We start from the raw sequence: 18,795 nt of genomic DNA, 5'->3' as shown, positions 1-18,795 counted from the left end.
TTGGCCGCCATTTTGTCCGTGTCATGTATCCGAAAATTGGTCTTCTCGAACCCGAAGTACACAACGTTCTGTATCGCTGCGATATATATAAAATATATAAAAACAAAAATCATTCCGCCAGCAACAGAGACAAGAAGTGATTTCTGGCATCTAACAACAAAATGCCTTCTGAATAAAACGGCTAACGATGAATCCAATGCAATTAACGCGAAAAACGTAAAGTTTGTTTGACAAAAGAGTATTTACACAACGAACACACATTTATCACATACAACAAATTTTGGATTTAATAGTTGTCGTAAATAGCTAATTTCAAAAAAATTGTTGATGCACAACTTGATCTATGCAGAAGAAAACCCAAAACAAACTCAAGACCTCAAAGCACATGAAAATAGGCTAATGAGTTGTCAGAAGTGTTTATACATGTTTTTTTCTCGTCAAAAGTATTTACATATCAATTTTTATACCCTTGCAGAGGTTATTATAATTTCAGTTTGCAGCTGCAAATCATAATAGCTTCAATGTTTTAAAGTTAATCATAATTTTACTGTTTTCAAAAATATTTAATTCTTGCAATAGCTGCAAGGGTATATGAACTTCGGTTTGCCAAAGTTTGCTTTCTTTCTTGTTATACAATGGGTTCAACTTTTTTAAATGTAAATATTAAATTTACAAAAAATCTTGGCAATTCTACTACTAATATTTAGTTTAAATAATTGTTTGTTGAGTAAATACTTTTGACCACCTCTGTATAGTCGTCCGATCCGGAAAGTTCAGATTTTTAAAGAAATAAAATATTGAATGTCAGTTGCTCACTTTTGAGCTGCACACCCTGAAAGATCGATCGAACTTGTTGTTCACTGCTAGTCCTTGGAAATTGTTTCCTTCTTGACCACGGACTTTTTGCTTTGAATTACCACAATTTTATTATTGCCTTGGCATCCGGAAAAAGCAAAGAGAAAACTTCCTCGTCGTTGGTGTTGGAAAATGTTCGGTCGGCCCATCGTCTCGATTGGGTGCCAGTCAAAACCTACCCAACTTTCAAGTAGCTATGTTGCGCGAAGTAAAGACATATGGGTAATTCTCTAGAAAGGTCAATCGCAGACAAAAATGTTAACTCTATAAATGTTTCGATTGAATTTAACTAATATAAGTAAATTTTGCATTTTCTTATAACATATTTTATCTATTGCACGTTTTGTTTTGATTCGTTGTTTCAGAAACAGGTGAAATGAATTAATATTTGTGCATTTAAACTGTCCATTTGGCAAAATTAAAAAACTCTTTTTTTAACACCAAAAGTGAATATTTTGTTTAAACCAACGCCGTTTCGTCTTTGTAGGGGACATTTATTTAGCTTTCATTATCTTTTTGAGTTATTCGATTTCAACCACTCTTTCTGAATATTTTTTTTAAGACATACATACATTTTGAAATAAAGTTGAAAACTTACTTTATTAAGTGAATAAAAATCAAAAAACTCTTTTCAGTATTTTCTCTAAGCAAAAATTTCTAAAGTTGACTATTTTTTCGTGGGTTACACGATGGTATAGAAAAAATTCTAAAGGTAAGGATATATTTCGAATTTGAGAAAAACGTACTCATTTTAAGAAAAATGTACTCAAAATACGTGGTCTAGCCGTCTAGGTCTCCGGAACAGGAAGCCAAATCCCAAGGTCTTGAGGTCCCGAGCTTACTTCTAGTTGTGTGATTTGTTTTTTTTTTGTGTTTTTTTTTTGTATTTTATTAATGCCTATCTAGCTGTTTATTATTTGTAAAAAATACCTCAAACAATTAGCTAAAAATTCGACAAATTCGCAGAAAAAAAAGAATTACTTTTTTGGCCAATTTGTTTTGTCCGGCCTACAATCTCTAAACAATATTACTTGGGTACTAAATTTGAGTTTTTTGGTTCTGGACAATTTGTTCTCGAACTGACAAATTTTGGTCTTGCATTATTATTTAATTCTCAGGGTGAGTGCCATATATATGATTATTTTTATATATATGGTGTATATTTTGGCACCAAACCAAAAAAAAAAACTTTTAAGCAGTGCTTTAGTTTTGAAACTTTTTTAAATTTTCTTTGCGTGGGACTAAATACGCAAACAACTTATGTATCCATTTTTTTGGTTTGTATAAAAGGTATAAAGAAAACCATTTATATGAGGAATTTTAGTCCCTACCGAAAATAGTGACGAAAATAATTTACTCAAGTAAATGTAAATATTTTCACGCAAAATTCAACAACGCAGTTAATTCGCATCAAACATGGAAAGATCTCAAAAGACTAGCTGTTGCAAAACAAAAACCATTATTGAAAATTGGTCCAGACATCAACGAGTTAAGCCAAAAATTTGAGCAAGACATATCAAATTATTTTGCCACAGATATTGCCACAGATATTGCCATATGTTACTTTAGTCATAAATAGCGTGCTGGCCACTTCCGTTGGTAAGGCAAAGGGTGACTTAAGGCCAATATCAATATTACTTCCTGCCCAATGACCAAGCTATTGTCAGATTTGTAGAGATCAATGATCGTCTGTTGAAAAATGAAAAAATAGAAGCTGCGTAACAGCATTAACGAACATAGTCGGGAAAACACGAGGAAGCATTGAGGAAGGAAAATTACCCGTATTGACCCTACTAGATTTTAGCACGGCACGATATTTTGTGCTCGAAGCTTATAAAAATGTTCAACTTTTGATACGCTTTACTAAGTTTGACCTCAAACTTCCAACTTTGAGCAGCTCTCCAAAGGAGGTATCAGTTTTAGGACTTTTGCCGTTCCAAATATATTGTATTCTTTTCAAGTCAAAATATATGCTATCATTTGCTTTGTGTAGATTAAATGATTTTGTAATAATGTCGATTGAACACAGTGACTCAATAAGTAAACAAAAACTAATTCTGATTCAGGGCATTAGTGGCATTCCATTCCATTCTCTTTAGCGTCGCTTGTAATCGGTTGTGTTTATCTTGTGCTCTGCGATTTTTGCAAGTTTTGATAAATTTCTCTTAACCAAGCTTATCCTAACTGCTTTAGGCTCTAGGCTTTTCATATAAATCTGTACTCACTATTAGAGTTTTGATAATTTTATTTTAAATTTTCTAATCCCTGTAGTTGTAATGTCATTCTCTTGTACATGCTTTGCCAATGCTCTAACATTGCACGAGTAACTCTTCGTAATATATTATTCTCTCCACCCCGCTCTACTTCTTGCGCCTTATTTAACTGTGTACGTAAAAAGTGGTTTGTGTTTTACAACCCACGTTCAGTCGATAGAAATAATTTTCTCTCGCGCTCTCACGCTTTTGCATTTACACGCAATTCTTTTACTTTTGCGTTTTTGTGCAACATGGACCCGTTGGGAGTTGTTTTATTTGCTTGCTCTATGCCCCTTCTTATGGCTAAGTGGTCAACGTTGTTAGATTTAAGAAATTATTTTAAGTTTTTTAGTTGTTTATCCAAATTATGACTAAACATCGGCAGCGTTGAAGGTCAAAGGGCTTCAATTAATTGGTAATGGTGCTAATCGCTGGATGGCACGCTTATAGATTCCATTTTTAGTTTTGCTTTCTCGGTAATGACACCCAAAAGCCACAACTCAAGAGGTAGGTTACGACAGTTCAAGGGGTCAAGTTTGGGGATTCTTTTTTCCATTTCACGCTTTGTTCTAGGCCTAGCAAGTAGTCTCGAGACCAATCTTTCCAGAAACCCGCTGAAACCAGATGCGAACGGTGTAGGTACGTTAAGAGTGGTTCAACGTTTGGCTGGACAGACACTGAAGGCAAGGATGCCAAGCTAGTGCTAGGGCTTATAGCATCGCCATCGTTAGGGCTTGAGCTATCTGCAATTATTGGGCGCGAATTAAGAACAGCTTCAGCCTCCACAATAATCGTCTGAAGTTTATCTCCTTTAAGTAGATCGTTTCGGAAAAACATATGCTTGGCGGATTTGACTGTCGCCTCTCAAATGCCTCTTAAATGAGGCTCTTTGGGAGGGGTGGAGATGAATTTGAATTGGCGAGGTGAGCCAAAGATAGTCATTGTGTCTTTGCGATCTTCTAAGTTGAACATAATGATGCGAGAGGAGCCGGAGAAATTCGTAGTGTTGTCGCAATAAAGTTTCTCGGTTGGTCCGCGAGGTCAAACGAATCTGGATAAGCATAGGATTAATGTATTAGCTCGGAGATCCTTTACAATTTCAAGGAAGACTGTCTATGTCAAAAAGCATACAAAAGTTACTACATACATATTGATCGGAGACCTGTCACGAATTCCCAATGAAACTGGAATCGGACGAAATAACTCGACTCCACTTATTTTTACTTACAAAGACGAAACTAGGCTCAATCGCGGTAGGGTTCAGTGGTGACCACGTACGAGACTTTGTTGCGTTAAGAAATCTAAGCAAGTACACAACAATGCGCGTTATTATTTTGTGGCAACTTGTCAAGTTGTTACATTCCGAAGATCCAGCTCTGCGTTATTGTTAAATTTTTAAGATGCCGTATTTAAAGCCCAAAGTCCTTGATTCTGTGTCAAAAATTGAGAACCAAAATTAACTTTATAACTCGCTGACTGAACATCCCCGTGGTGGGAAGTCAGATGGGTTGCTAGGGACATGTCGCACACATACAGCTGATGTTAATTCTTGGATGTCACTCACGCGATTGGCAACGAATGATTTGAGTTTTGAAGGATGTGTTTTTAGAGGTCACCATGTGGATGCTCGACCCGAATGTACAGATAACAACCATATGCATCCGCCAAGCCGTGTATTTGACATACCTTGTTGTTTTGCGTGCCTACATGCCTTGAAATTAACAGCGAGTCAAACTCAATTGCTATTTTTGATTAAGTAAGTCAGGGATTGGTTCATCCCTAGTTTAAGTAACCAAATCTGTTGGATGAGAGTTTTGGCGTTTGTGACGAAAGGAAATTTAAGTCCGAGAGGACTTTAGAGGCGAGCGGTAAGAGAGAGCATTGAAATCTTAGTTATTGCAATGCTTCTTTAGAGGCCTCCCGAAGAAAACGTCGTGCCTTGGGTTCCAAATGAGCCCATATGTCTTTGAGTCCTCGTTCACGCCAACTGACACCTCTGGAAATTTATTATGATCATTAAGTTGATCACTATTGGTTGCCCATTTGGCGAGGACAAATCCGGACGAGTTTAAATATTCTACTAGTTCTTTACGCAATGATTCAAGTTCTTCGATTGTGTCTGCACCTGACAAGAGATTGTCAACGTAAAAATCTCGAGCTAAAACCAGGGAACCTTAGGGATGAGAAGCTAACCGATATCACTGAGATATTTGAGGCAGCGTATAGCCAGAAACGGAGCACAGACTATGCCGTAGGTAATGGTGTTCAAACGATATAATTTTAAAGGTTCCTTTTCAGATTGCCTCCAAACTATTGAAAGTTACGTTGATGTTGATCTATTTCATCCTAGTGATGTCGTTGAACTAGTCTTACTCGAGGCATCGAAAACCACTCTAAGTTTAGTGGACGAAGGTTGCGGTCTTGATACGCATTAAGAAACAAATGAAGAAATGAGGCTCGTTTGGTATTGCATTTGCCCAACGATATGTACTCCTTCATAAAGACAACGTACATAGAAAGGACATCTCGAACGACGAACTTAGACAGTTAAGGCTTGAGTTAAATGGCAACGAAACCTGACAATAGTTTCCATGAATGCCTTCTCGCACAGTATTTGCTCTGGAGTGTAAAGCTTATTCACTGCAGTGTTTGACAGGCTCTTTATTTCACAGAATTTTTAAACCATCTTGTCTTAAGTGCAATGCTCTTAAACTGCGCTTGCCATAGAGCTGACCTGTTTCGATCGTTGTTGCGAAGATCTACTCCGACCTGAGACTATCCAGCCAAAAACGGAATTTTTTAGAGTTAAATTCCCCTTTCCCTAACAACTCGAAAAATGCATAGGCGCCAAGAAATCTATCAATTCACTGGGGTTTGTGAAGGAGGGGATCGGCTAGCTCTATGTTGACAGGAAGCTTCCAGTCTAAAAGTTTAAGTGCCCGCTCTCGACTTTAAAACAATAAGTTCTGTGACTATTTCAAAATTCTGTGTTCGAGACTGAATTGTTGCTTGAACTATATGGCGAGCGGTGACATTCGACTGTCCTATATATTAACTCCTACAATATCTACGAGGGCTGTAGCTAATACGATTTGACTTGAGTCAGCAGCCATCGCATGATGCACTGCAGAGGTGGTCGGTATCTGGGGAGGTATGGTTGGATTTGATTCTTAAGAGGCAACTAGTTCGAAAGTCGGAGACTCAATGTGGTTCTTGGAATGGATTATTATTGGAAACATCCGCGATGGCTTACGATACTCATGGGAACCTGACGTATCCTCATTAGCTGCCAAATGTTGGTAACGTTTATTAAGTGCATCTTGACAGTCGTTCCATAGGGTAATCGTTTGAAAGTCCAGACATCCTTCCCATCGATAGTTAGTTTTTGAGTCTACTTTTATGATAACGATATGTATTATCATTGCATTTGTTATTACCTTGTCGTGTCCAAGTGAAAGTAATAATTCGTAAATTGCTGTGACCGTTTCTATCATATGGCGTAGCGAGGATAAGGCCGGATTAATTACCTCAATTTTCTCTTGCAGGTCGAACGCACGATTTATGTAATTGTTTAAAATGACTAATCTGCATTCTAGTTCACTGGCTCGAATTGCTACGAGTTGTTGATGCATAAAATCTTCCATGCGATCTATATCACTCTTGACACTTTAAAGTCGCGTAAGTAAAATGTTGGCATGATCATTGTCATCATCGACGCTAGATGTCAGTCGACTTAAACGGTGTCTCGACGGCATGCTGAAATTGTACGCAAGAATGTAAGAGAAGTGAATTTTAATTTGGTGATCTAATTTAAATTACTTCACAATCAACGGATCAGCCGTCTAGTCTTGCAATGGGTTCTGTGTTGCGAAATTGTTTTTATATAAGATTTTTTTTTCATTATTTTTTTCTTATATATGTATGTTAAATAGGGTGGAACAATAATTAAGTCCAACTCCAATTCACGAAACTCGGGCTAAGCAAAATCAAGATGCTGCAACGGTTTCTAAAGATTTTAGTTCGCGGACCAGTGAACTGTACGGTACGGAAGAACGGCACAAGCATCCAAAAATAAAAAGAGAGTGTATGTCGACACGTGTACCAAACTGAAGTCAACAGAACACACCTAAAGCTGAAAGCCAGCAGCCCTCATTGGCTTGAAAACGCATTTGAAGCTTATTATTACTTCTCATTTGCAACATTTGTGTTCCTCGCTAATATTACCTTATAAACATGGTTATGTTAAACGAAGGTAAACTACCACTAACCTACTTGAATGGATATCTATTGTAGCTAACGGATTTATTAATAAAGTGGAGACCGTTGCTATATATACAGATTTTAGTAAGACTTTTGATTCTTATTAAAATGATATCAGCTTGGATTTCAAGTTATTTGAATGAAAGAACCCAGAGGGTTATTTTAAAAAAGCAGTTTCCAGTATAATTAGCGTAACATCTGGAGTGCCTCACGGTAGTCATTTGGCCCACTGCTATTTACATTAGTTACAATGATCTTCCCTCTTTTATACCACATTCTCCAGTATTAATGGATGCTGATGATGTTAAACTTTGTTTGTCCCATAATAATTTGCAATCGGCCTTCAGTTTACAGTCTAATATTGATTGTTTCAAGAGATGAAGAATCTAACCTCTTAAATCTGAATTGCCTTAAATGTAACGTACTGACTTTATCGGGGGGCATACGCTCATTCAGAAGCTATACTCTTCGTAATTTGCCACTGGACCGTATATTTTCGGTCAACAATTAAGGAGTTCTTCTTGACCCAAAATAAAATTTGACTGTCACATAAACTCTACTTTTAAGTGTATAAGAATTACTTCCCCTTTCCGCCCTAGTTTAGAATATTACGCTCCCGTTTGGAGTCCCCAATATCAATACACTTCGATTGTATTGAGTCGGTACAAACAAAATTTCTTAATTTCGCCCTTCGTGGTTTGAACTGTGATCAAAACCTATTTTTGCCTTCTTACTATAGTAGATGACTGTTGTTTAATATACCTACTCTTGGAAATTCTAGAACCATGCTTGGAACTATTTTTATGCCCAACCTTGTCATATGTGATATTGACTTTTTAGAATTGGTCAGACGCTTAACTTTTAATATGACTTTTAGACCAATTTGCAACTACTTGCCAAGATGTATCACAAATTTTGGCCAGCATAAACCCTTTCGTGTTCTTTGTAATAATCTATATAATCCAATTTGTAATTCAACCTGTATCCCTGCCTTAAAAACTACAATCTTAGCACATTTGCTCCGTACTAAGTTTTAGATTTTTATACCCTACAGAAGGTATTATAATTTCAATCAGAAGTTTGCAACGCAGTGAAGGAGACATTTCTGACCCTATAAAGTATATATATTCTCGATCAGTATCACTAGGCGAGTCGATCTAGTCATACCCGTCTGTCCGTCTGTCTGTCCGTCCGTTTCTACGCAAACTAGTCTCTCAGTTTTAAAGCTTTTAAAGCTTTCCCAAAAGTTATCTTTCTATTGCAGGTAGTAAATAAGTCGGAACGAGCCGGATCGGACGACTATAGCATATAGCACCCATCGGAACATCCGAAAAAAAAGATAACTTTGCTGTATCTTAATTTTTATTTTAGTTCTTCGAGATATAGTAATGGTTAAATATTTCAGAATTACGGTTTAAATTTCATCAATATCGGACGACTATATCATATAGCTCTCATAAAAATAATAAAAATATATAAAATGACTATCTAATAATTGAGCTGCAAATCATCATAACTTCAATGTTTTTAAACATATACGCAAATAAAACATAATTTTAATGTTTTCAAAAATATTTAATTCTTGCAATATCTGCAATAGCTTCGGCTGGCCGAAGTTTGCTTTCTTTCTTGTTTTATAATGTCTTTATAATATGTAATTTGTGTTTTCCGCGCGAACTCAATAATTGCCCTCTATACTAAAAAGGCTGGGTTTCGTTGGGCTACTTCTTTGTACTTTGTACTAGTATCCGTTTAAAAAAGATTTACCGGCGGAATGTTGAAGTTAATAATTTCAGCTTGCCGGACGGGGTCGGTTCTTTGGAATTCACTGCCCCCCCTTCACAACGAAAATAAATTTATCGTGCCTTAGGAAAAAGATAGAACTCGTTCAGTTCGTTTTGTCGCCGCTGCCCACAAGCTTCTCAAGTAGCTAGTTCGAGCGCTTGACCGAATTTCGATCGGCAGCGTGTGGTTGTTCTACCCTGCCCCTTCATACGTTCCGTTCCATTGCAATGCGATCCCCTATTGTCAATGTCGTGAGTCGAAAGTTACGTCATTGTTCTTGACCCGAGTTTTTCCGTTTGCGCCAGCTCCCCTTTTATATACGTTTACCAAGACGTTATTGAGATCTGTTTTACATTATAATTTATTGAGAAGATTTATATTTAAAAAGGTGCACATTTAATTGACAAATGAAAGTGTTAATTTAGGTGTCAAATTAATTAAATTGAGAAATATTCTAAGCGGTGTATATAATATTTATATTAACGTGAAATAAAACTGTTAAAATTTAATATAACTTTAAGAATTATAATAATAATTTGGAGTTCATTTATAATAATAATGATGTGGATACTACATGACTTTAAATTAAATATATGAGGATTATATATATAAATGTTTAAATTGCACATAGATCTAGGTATATACGCATATATATATGGGACGTTTCACGTCAACCGGCCCAGAGCTCTGCCCAAAATTCTTCTGAACGAAAATGGACTTATTATAGCTTAAAATTTTCGTCAATTCATACCCTTTCGAATGAAAAGTGGCGTTTTGAAAAATTCAAAATGGCGTCCTTACTGTGACTCTAAATGCACAAGTATTTGTGGACTTAGCAAACAAATATATTAAATACTTTATGAACAAGAAAGAAAGAAAACTTCGGCAATCCGAAGTTCATATACCCTTGCAGCTATTGCATGAATTAAATACTTTTGAAAACATTTAAATTATGATTTACCTGAGTATTAGCTGAAAAATATTGAAACTATGATGATTTGCAGCTCAATTATTAGATAGTTATTTTATATATTTTAATTATTTCTATGGGAGCTATATGATATAGACGTCCGATTTTTATGAAATTTAAAACGTAATTCTGAAATATTTAACCATTACTATATCTCGAAAAACTAAAAAAAAAATTAAAAAACAGAAAAGTTATAATTTTTTTTTATTTTTTTTCCGATTGTTCCTATGGGAGCTTTATGCTATAGTCGTCCGATCCGGCTCGTTCCGACTTATATACTACCTGCAATAGAAAGACAACTTTTGGGAAAGTTTCAAAAAAACTGAGAGACTAGTTTGCATATAAACGGACGGACAGACGGACGGACAGATGGACGGACAGACGGACGGACAGACGGACATGGCTAGATCGACTCTACTAGTGATGCTGATCAAGAATATATATACTTTATAGGGTCGGAGATGTCTCCTTCACTGCGTTGCAAACTTCAGACTGAATTTATTATACCCTCTGCAAGGGTATAAAAACAGTATATATCGATGGATAATGACTGATTTTTATAGTTTTGAGGTTGCTGATTACGAATCTGAAGTCAGATTTTTAAAATTCAAAATGGCGGACCCAATATGGTCAGAGCTCTGGGCCGGTTGACGTGAAACGTCCCATATGTATATATATGTATATATATATATATAAATATATATATATATATATAAAATATATAAATATATATATATATATATATTTATTATATATATATAAATATATACATAAATATATATATATATAAATATATATATATTTATATATATAATATATATTATAAAAGGGCGCTTGACAGTAAGTCGAACGCAACGCACTTACCCCTTTTATTCCCATCGACGAGAGCTCTGATTGTGGTATTCTGGGTTTGGAAAATTAACTATTCACATTTGCATAAATAAATATATATCAGTGCAAATTCACTTAACTTTATTAACAAATTTTTGAATTAATTTATATAAAAAAATTATGATAATTGACATTGGAATTGAACAGAAAAAGGTATTAGCCTTATTGCGATACGAATTATTCCAATTACATATAAAAACGTTGGTCTTTTCCTGTATTTAATTTATTATTGTTGAGTGTTGATTGTTCAGACGAGTCTTATTTTGCCGAAATTGAAATAATTAGTAATGAAGTAATAGTTTTTATGCTCGGGTTGATATTTTAGTGCTGGCTCGTTTCTGGCCAATTGGTTCCAGTTCGTGTCCGTGGTCCCGATGAATCTGCACAGATCGCTTATACATTCGGATGAAATTCAGAATCAATATAAGGATCAAGAGTTCAGTAATGAGGCACAAAACATTGTAGACTTTAGTTATGTCCTCCTTGTAGTCTAAAATTTTGACGTTGTTTACTACGCTTACAGTATTGTCGGATGCCTTCGAGGTTGTAGATCCCGTGATATATAAATAGTGGGTTTCTATCGGGAAGTGGACCTAACGCGGTTCCGCGGTCGTTTATGTTTCGATTCCCGATTCTCAATTATCTTGGACTGTGACTGTCGATCCTGAGGTAGGGGACGTTTTATACGGGTTGTATTTCTTCCGGGTCATCTATGTGTTTTCACTTATGTACAGCATATTCCCGTTTTCTGGCTTAATGGCCCACTTCTGAATTCTGCTAAGTTTCGTATTAATTGCGTCTTACACCCATTGCCTGCTGTATGTTCTTGTGAATTGCTTACTCTGACCAACTGGTTACTTTATTGGTCAATTTCGGTGTTTCGCCAACTGCACTTCACAGTGTCTTCTGTATCTGGTTATTTTATTTATTGTTTTGTTATATTCCTTACCCCGATAAAGCCCGAATTAGCATCTATATTAAGAAACCTATCCTTATAAGATGTATGGGAAAGTTGAAAAATGAATGTTTAATGCTAGTCACCAAAAATGACAATATTTTATCATACATCACAACACTGGTTTACAAATTTAACCTTAAATTTTATAAGAAGGTTTCCTTATATAACTGAATTTCCGACAACGCAAATTAATTCTTAAAAAATTTACGCCTGCATAGGCTAACGTAAGTGCAAGGACAATATATTTATTTAAACAAATTATTTTTGACATGATAATATAAATATAACATAATGATCATTGAATTAAGTTTGTTGAGTCTATCGAATAATAGATTTTTTGTTTAATTTGTAAAAGATATTTTGTTGTCTGAAATTATTATTTAAAATAATTTTAATGAATTTTTTGCACTTTTAATTTCTTCAGTTCTTGAAATGGTTTTCAAAAAAGTCACTTCTCTCTATGTGTCGTGCGCATGCCCTAGATATTTGTGTTTATCTTAAAAATCAATAATTGTCTAAACTCACTTTTATCACCAATTTTAGTGCTTATTAATATAAGTTTTGTCATTTTCAATTTGAGTGTGCTCGCATGTCACATTTGTCATCAAAGAATTGCCCATATCTTGTCAATGTTGGGCAATATAGAATGTAGAGGGTTTGATATTTTTAACAAGCATCGTAATTAGCATGTGTTACAGGGTTTCGCTCTTGGGTCTCTATTAAAAGCCTACTATATATTGTTAATTGCAACCAGTCCGACATGACTCTCGTTTTCCCTAAAAATAGTTTTTGTGACCTTTTTACATTGTAGTGAGAAGTCGAGGGTAAGTATCGGCTTAAAAAATAACTAAATTTAATTTGCGACAGGAAATTTGCAAGCATGAAATTTTCATAAGATAGTTAAGTATGAATCCGATGGAAAGGATTAGTTTCGCATATGGGGTAAGACTCAAAAATCTTAGCAAGAGTCTTTTGCGTTATTAATCCACGATTTCTTTTAAGCTAACTAGTTCCGAATAACAAGAATGGACTCTATTTGCGGGTGATTTTATTTGATTACAAATATTTACAAGCGATTTTAATTACTAGCGGTATTAACTAAGAGTGAACTAGCGGTTTTATCTGAGAGCGGGTTTCAAGAGAGCGGTTCTAACTAGCGGTTTTTACTAAGGGTTTAAGGGTTTTACTAGCGGTTTAACCTATAAAAGGATTAAAGGGAACGAAAAAAACCCGTGATCTTTACCTATACTAACGCATTTGTACAGCTGCAGTTCTGGCTATGAGTGTGAAATGATGTGTATAAAACTAGTGTCATCTTCATTTCAAACGATAATTAATAGAAATCTAAACGAAAAAATAAACAAGAGAGATTTATTTCCCAACATACCGGCCCCCCTGAACAACGGTTCAGTTCAAAGGGAGCAGAGCAATCTACGCGATGGGTCGTCTGTAGATTCCTTTGACGGTTTTAACAGTGACGACTCGAATCTCTCGAATGTTAATGAACTGCTGTCGACTACTAGACGAAGATAAAGCTTAATAGACCGTACTCCAGTCTCCCAAATGCCGCCAAAATGGGGTGAAGAGGGCGGAATAAATGCCAAATAAATGCGTGACTCGAAAAAAAATTCGAAATGTTTTCGTCCTGACTTTGCGATACTGCGAACAGCTGCCAGAGTGCATATAGTTTCGGTGGTAACAGTTGGTTCCAGTCGACAACTATCTTGAAAAATAACTTTCAGGAGAACCGTTGTCGGGGTGAGTAAGCCCAGTAGATGCGCTTTAAGCGTAGTGGTGTCTTCAGGCGTTTCTAATTTAAAGAAAAGATAATCTTGTGAGGGTTCCCAGCGGAGTCCTAGAATTTTGACAAATCGAGGGGAACTATCCTCTTCTAAAGTTTCAAGTGGATACTCACATATCTCCTTTGGCAGTCATTTTAATAATTTCCAGCAATGCGAACTCCATTCTCGAAGCTTGAAGTGAGCTTTGCTGAGAAGCAAAATCGGCAATGAGAGCTTCTATTGAATGCACCCAGTGGGAATGTCATCAACGAAATCATTCCTGATCAGCACGGCAGCAGCTTTCGGATACAATTTGACGTAATCTTCAGCAAGCCGCTTGAGAGCTCGAACGGCTAAGAATGGTGAAGATGCTAATCCATAGGTTACAGTCAACAATCCATTGTGATCGAGCGTAGCATTTTCCTCCTTGCGCCAGATGATACGTTGATATTGCGAGTGCTCGACTGATACGAAAATGCCTCTAAACATTTTCTCGATGTCCGCACAGAGCACATAGGGATTCTGACGGAAGACTTAATCCAATCAAGTCCATTTGAAAAGGGGGACCAACGTGTAGTCGTGAGTTGAGCGAATGTCCAGTAAAGTCCTTGCCAGAGCCGTCAAATACAACTCGGCAACCCGTGGCTGTGCTATCTGGTTTAAACACGGCAAGTAATTATAACTTGCGGTATCCTCAGCATGCGTCCGCTAAAGGTAGACGGCAAATCCTTTCCCAAATAGGCGCGTTGGTCTTGACCTTCTGGGCAGGAATCATGGAAGTCATCGAACTCATAATTAATCCCGATACCTCCTGAGTTGCAGTTATTATGTATTTTATTATAAAAATGTCATCCTAACACTATAAGTTTGGAATTTATAAGTTAATGCACTAGTCAATAAGAGTTTCAAATATTTACATGTTATATGATACTTAAAACTAATTATATTTTTATTTTTTTAATTTACGTTAATATTACCTTGAATTGCGTGGCACTGCTAATATTTTTAAATGGTTGGGGAGCTAATTCCATTTATTAAAAATTGTATTTCGGATGTCTGTGATCTATTTCTTATGCAAGTTAGGTTGTTTGTTCATCTAGAGGATGTAAACTGCAGTTTTTCGAAAAGATAGGAAGTTTCATTTTGGTAAATAATTTCTTGCAGAAAAATTAAGATTCGCATCTTTATCCATTCATTCATCGAATATTTCCTGTGAAAATTCGGATACCTATGCAGTTAAATAATACTTTTATTTTGTTTTAACTGATAGTGTCACAGTTTGAAAAAAATTCTATTCCATTAAAAAGCGCTGGAGCAATGCAAGTTTTAGCTACTGCCGGTCTGCACAAATTTCTATTTCAGTGTGTTAGTATGTATATGTTAGTGGTGATACGTGATACGCTTAACTATTGATACATCGAATCAATATGTGAAGGGTGTTCCCTATTTCTTAGCGAGAGTTAACGAGGACATTATCAGCATACAAGTGTACACTACATTCAAACAACGCACTGGGAAGGTTATTAACATATAATGTAAACAATAAGGGACCAAGCACAGACCCTTGGGGTGCACCATGTTTAACATTTTCAAATAAAGACGAAACGCTAGACAGTAGAATAGATTGACGCTGATTTTGTAGATACGAAGCCATAAGTTTGACAGAAGTTTTACAAAACATACGTAGTTTTGCACAAAGGACATTATGGTTTACTGTATCGAAGTCTTTACTATAGTCCAGTAAAAGTAAGAAAGTAACATTATTTTTGACTATTTATTTCCTTAGGTACAGCTTCTGTTTTTCCTAAAACTAGACTGATTGTTATTAAGCATTGCATTGTTTATTTATTTTCAGTGATTTCAGGGACTGTGCAGTAAAAGAAATTTTTATTAAGTTCATTAGCATTTATGTCTGGCTCAAGTCTTGGTTTAACTTTTCATATTCTTCCACCATTCGATTATGACGGACAGTTCAACATACGACATTACTACACAAAGGTTGGGATACACACATTTGTAAGTTGTCAGAGTGGACTTTACAAGAAGACACTACATTTGGAAGCTCATTAACATACATAGAGAAAAGCGGGGAGCTGCTTAAAGTTAGATGTTTGAGAGGGTGTTACTATAAAATATTTAACACTCTTATAAGCTTATACCAGAAAATACCATGTCTCACAGTATCAAAAACTTTGCTAAAATCAAGTCAGATTAATAGTTTTTGTCAGAAGTTTGTAACGCAGTATTGGAGACGTACTCCATAAAGTATATATATTCTTGATCAGGATCAATAGGGGAGTCGATATCGCCATATACGTCTGTCTGTCTATTTCAATACCGTTTGCGAGCTTAGTTTAAAAGCTAGCGATCTGGTCACAGTCGTCCTAAAACATGTGTACGCAGATTAAGTTTGAAAAGTAAGTAAGTAAGAATAATCTGATATAACTTACAAGAATATTTCGAGCAGTGTGAAACCTATTGACATGCATCTTTCTAAATCACCCTACAAAAGTAGGGTGAAATCGGTCCACATTTTATGTTTTTAAGGATATTTCGCGCAATGTATAAGCTGTTGACATCAATTTTTCAAAGCTCTATTTATTTACGCATATCTTAATCAGGGTAGAGAACCTATATTTCTCTGCATGGCAAATAGCTTGGTTATTAGGTTTTCGGTATCTTAGGACAGGAAGATGGACCAGGAGCAATTTCCTGAGTTAAGTTAACGAAGCGAGCAACAACCGCCTTCGCGTGGAACCAAATGTGAAGTTGTTTATTCTTACGTCTTCAACAGCCTTAGTGGCCAGAGTGGTAAAAATAAATGTGTATGGGTACAAGAGCTTCACAACCAACGGGAGGTTCAAGTAAACAATAATGATATTTAAGTTCAAGTTTTACATGTGGATTCTTAAAGCAATATATGGAAAAATCGTTGGCAAAATAATCTTTTAAATTTTGGATTAAAGCTATAAAATCCGACCGCCTCTATCGTAAATTAAGGACAGCTACTAATACGCCTCATTCACTAATGCAATTAAGCCATACCATATCGTGTATTATAGGTTAGATCACAGTCATTATTAATAAAAACATGACCACAGTACTCATGAAGTATGAACTCAGAACTGGGCATTGCACAAATTTTTGGTTTAAGTCTTTAACATACGAATCAATTTCCAATAATGGTTTTGGTTTTCTAACATCTATTGTTGAACTTTGTATAAAAATATTTACATTTACTTGAGTAAATTAATTTCGTTACTTCTTGCCTAGGGATTTGATCCTTTATATGAATAGATTGCTTTATCCCTTTTTCATTTTTTAAAAGCCTAATCTCTTAGTTTAATACGGCTTTAGACCGTTGCTGTTTATTTTGTCTTACTACTCCGGTTTCTGAGGAAACACAGGTATAACATTACATCACTCTCATTATACCAGTGCAGAGGATATTAAATTTCAGTCAGATGTTTGCTAATACGGGTATGACACTACATAGTTCGCCTCATTCATTGAGGTATTCATCGAAGCTCAGAGACAGAGACAACAATATGGGTACCGCTTGAAATTTTTTTTGTAAAAAGTTCACGGTCACACTGCCTGGTTAAAATTATTTCGTTTTGTCGTCAACTCCAAGCAAAGAGCAATATTGTACTTTTTAGATACAATTTTGCTCATTGATGTATCTGCCACGGTGTTGTTTCATCGAGTAGTATTTTTATACCCAAATCCATATTTTACATATTTATTACTATCGGGTATCGGCTCTGACAATTTTGTTCATTCATTGCTCATTGGAAGCCTCATAGGTTGTCTTGCTCGCACTTACGTTAAATCGAATAGTTAAAAAAATAAATGAGCAATGAATGAGGTCAACAATGTAGTGTCATAAGCCCATAGGCAGTGAAGACAGTGAATTATCCGTCTTGATCAGCATCTGTCATTTAATTTTTTTGCTATTTTTCCTTTTTCGATTTTCAAGATATTGCATTGAATTAATCATACAGAATTGGGATTTAAATTTTATTAAGTTAATTAATTAGAGCTCCCGTGAGAACAATCAGAATACTAAAAAAAAAAATATATAAGAAAATGTAACTTTTCTAATATTAAATTTTTTTGTTTTTTTTTTTGAACATATGCTAGTAATGGATTAAGATTTCAGAATTATCCTTTTAACGATTTAGGAACGTTCGAAAAATTGAGGTTAAAATCGATAGTTTCAACGTTCTTATAAAAATCGAGGCATATCTAAATTCTGCAAAAGCTGTTTTTTGTTTATCACTTACGAACCATGTTTTGGAATCACGTGTAACATCGACTGAAAAGTTATCGAACAAGTATCTGAATTCTTTTATCTTGTTAGTCAGTTTCTGAGCTTTCTGTGAGACTTATTTATTGCCTGTATTAGAGCTTAAGAACTAACTTGCTGTTCTCATTGCAGCATATTATCAAAGCAATCATTTCATCACTATTTGCAAAATTCGGCATATAGATAAAAAAGATAAACTATTTAAAAGAGGTCTTATTATAGCAATACGACATAAAACTAAAGCAAAAACATTAAATACAAAAAAAAAGACAAAAATATTCTTTATATGGGGAGATAATTTAAGCGCAAAGCTCAGTGCGAGTTCGCATGCAGTGGCTGATTTGTGTTTTTGAACGAGAGAGGGGAAGAATTATGGGTCCCCACTTTCGTGTTTCTCAACGAGCTCTGTAAGCTCGTCTATCTCTCCACCAGTACAGCTCAAGCAAACCAAACCTCCATGCGAAAGCATTTTTAGATTTTTTAAGCGCATTGCTTCTTTGAGGATAAGCTAATGACCTCCCAGCTGCCCTCTTCCGTATCTTCAAATTGATGTTTTTCCTTTTACCGATTAGACTCCTTCGATTGTAGTACAGAGACTTTCTCTCAGCCGGTATCCACTTTAATTATTATAGTCAGGGGTATGATCGAGTTTTGCTGTTTTCGCATTCGGTAAATGTCGCGAATTCATGACGGCGGAGTAAGTTTCAGTGAAAAATATAACTGTTTAAACA

The 18,795-nt window shown here is 35.5% G+C and overlaps 1 protein-coding gene across 1 annotated transcript in view; it reads left to right on the top strand.

The window, feature by feature from the left end:
- The window catches only part of LOC108149950 (sarcoplasmic calcium-binding protein, beta chain), a 216,450-nt gene that overhangs the window by 170,465 nt on the left and 27,190 nt on the right, over positions 1-18,795 (top strand). The window lies entirely within an intron of this gene.

This window comes from Drosophila elegans, unplaced genomic scaffold (genome assembly GCF_018152505.1).
Source record: "Drosophila elegans isolate 14027-0461.03 unplaced genomic scaffold, ASM1815250v1 contig_524, whole genome shotgun sequence".
Taxonomy (NCBI): domain Eukaryota; kingdom Metazoa; phylum Arthropoda; class Insecta; order Diptera; family Drosophilidae; genus Drosophila; species Drosophila elegans.
Note: the sequence above shows the minus strand (reverse complement) of the source record. Positions and strands in the feature narration are given on the sequence as shown.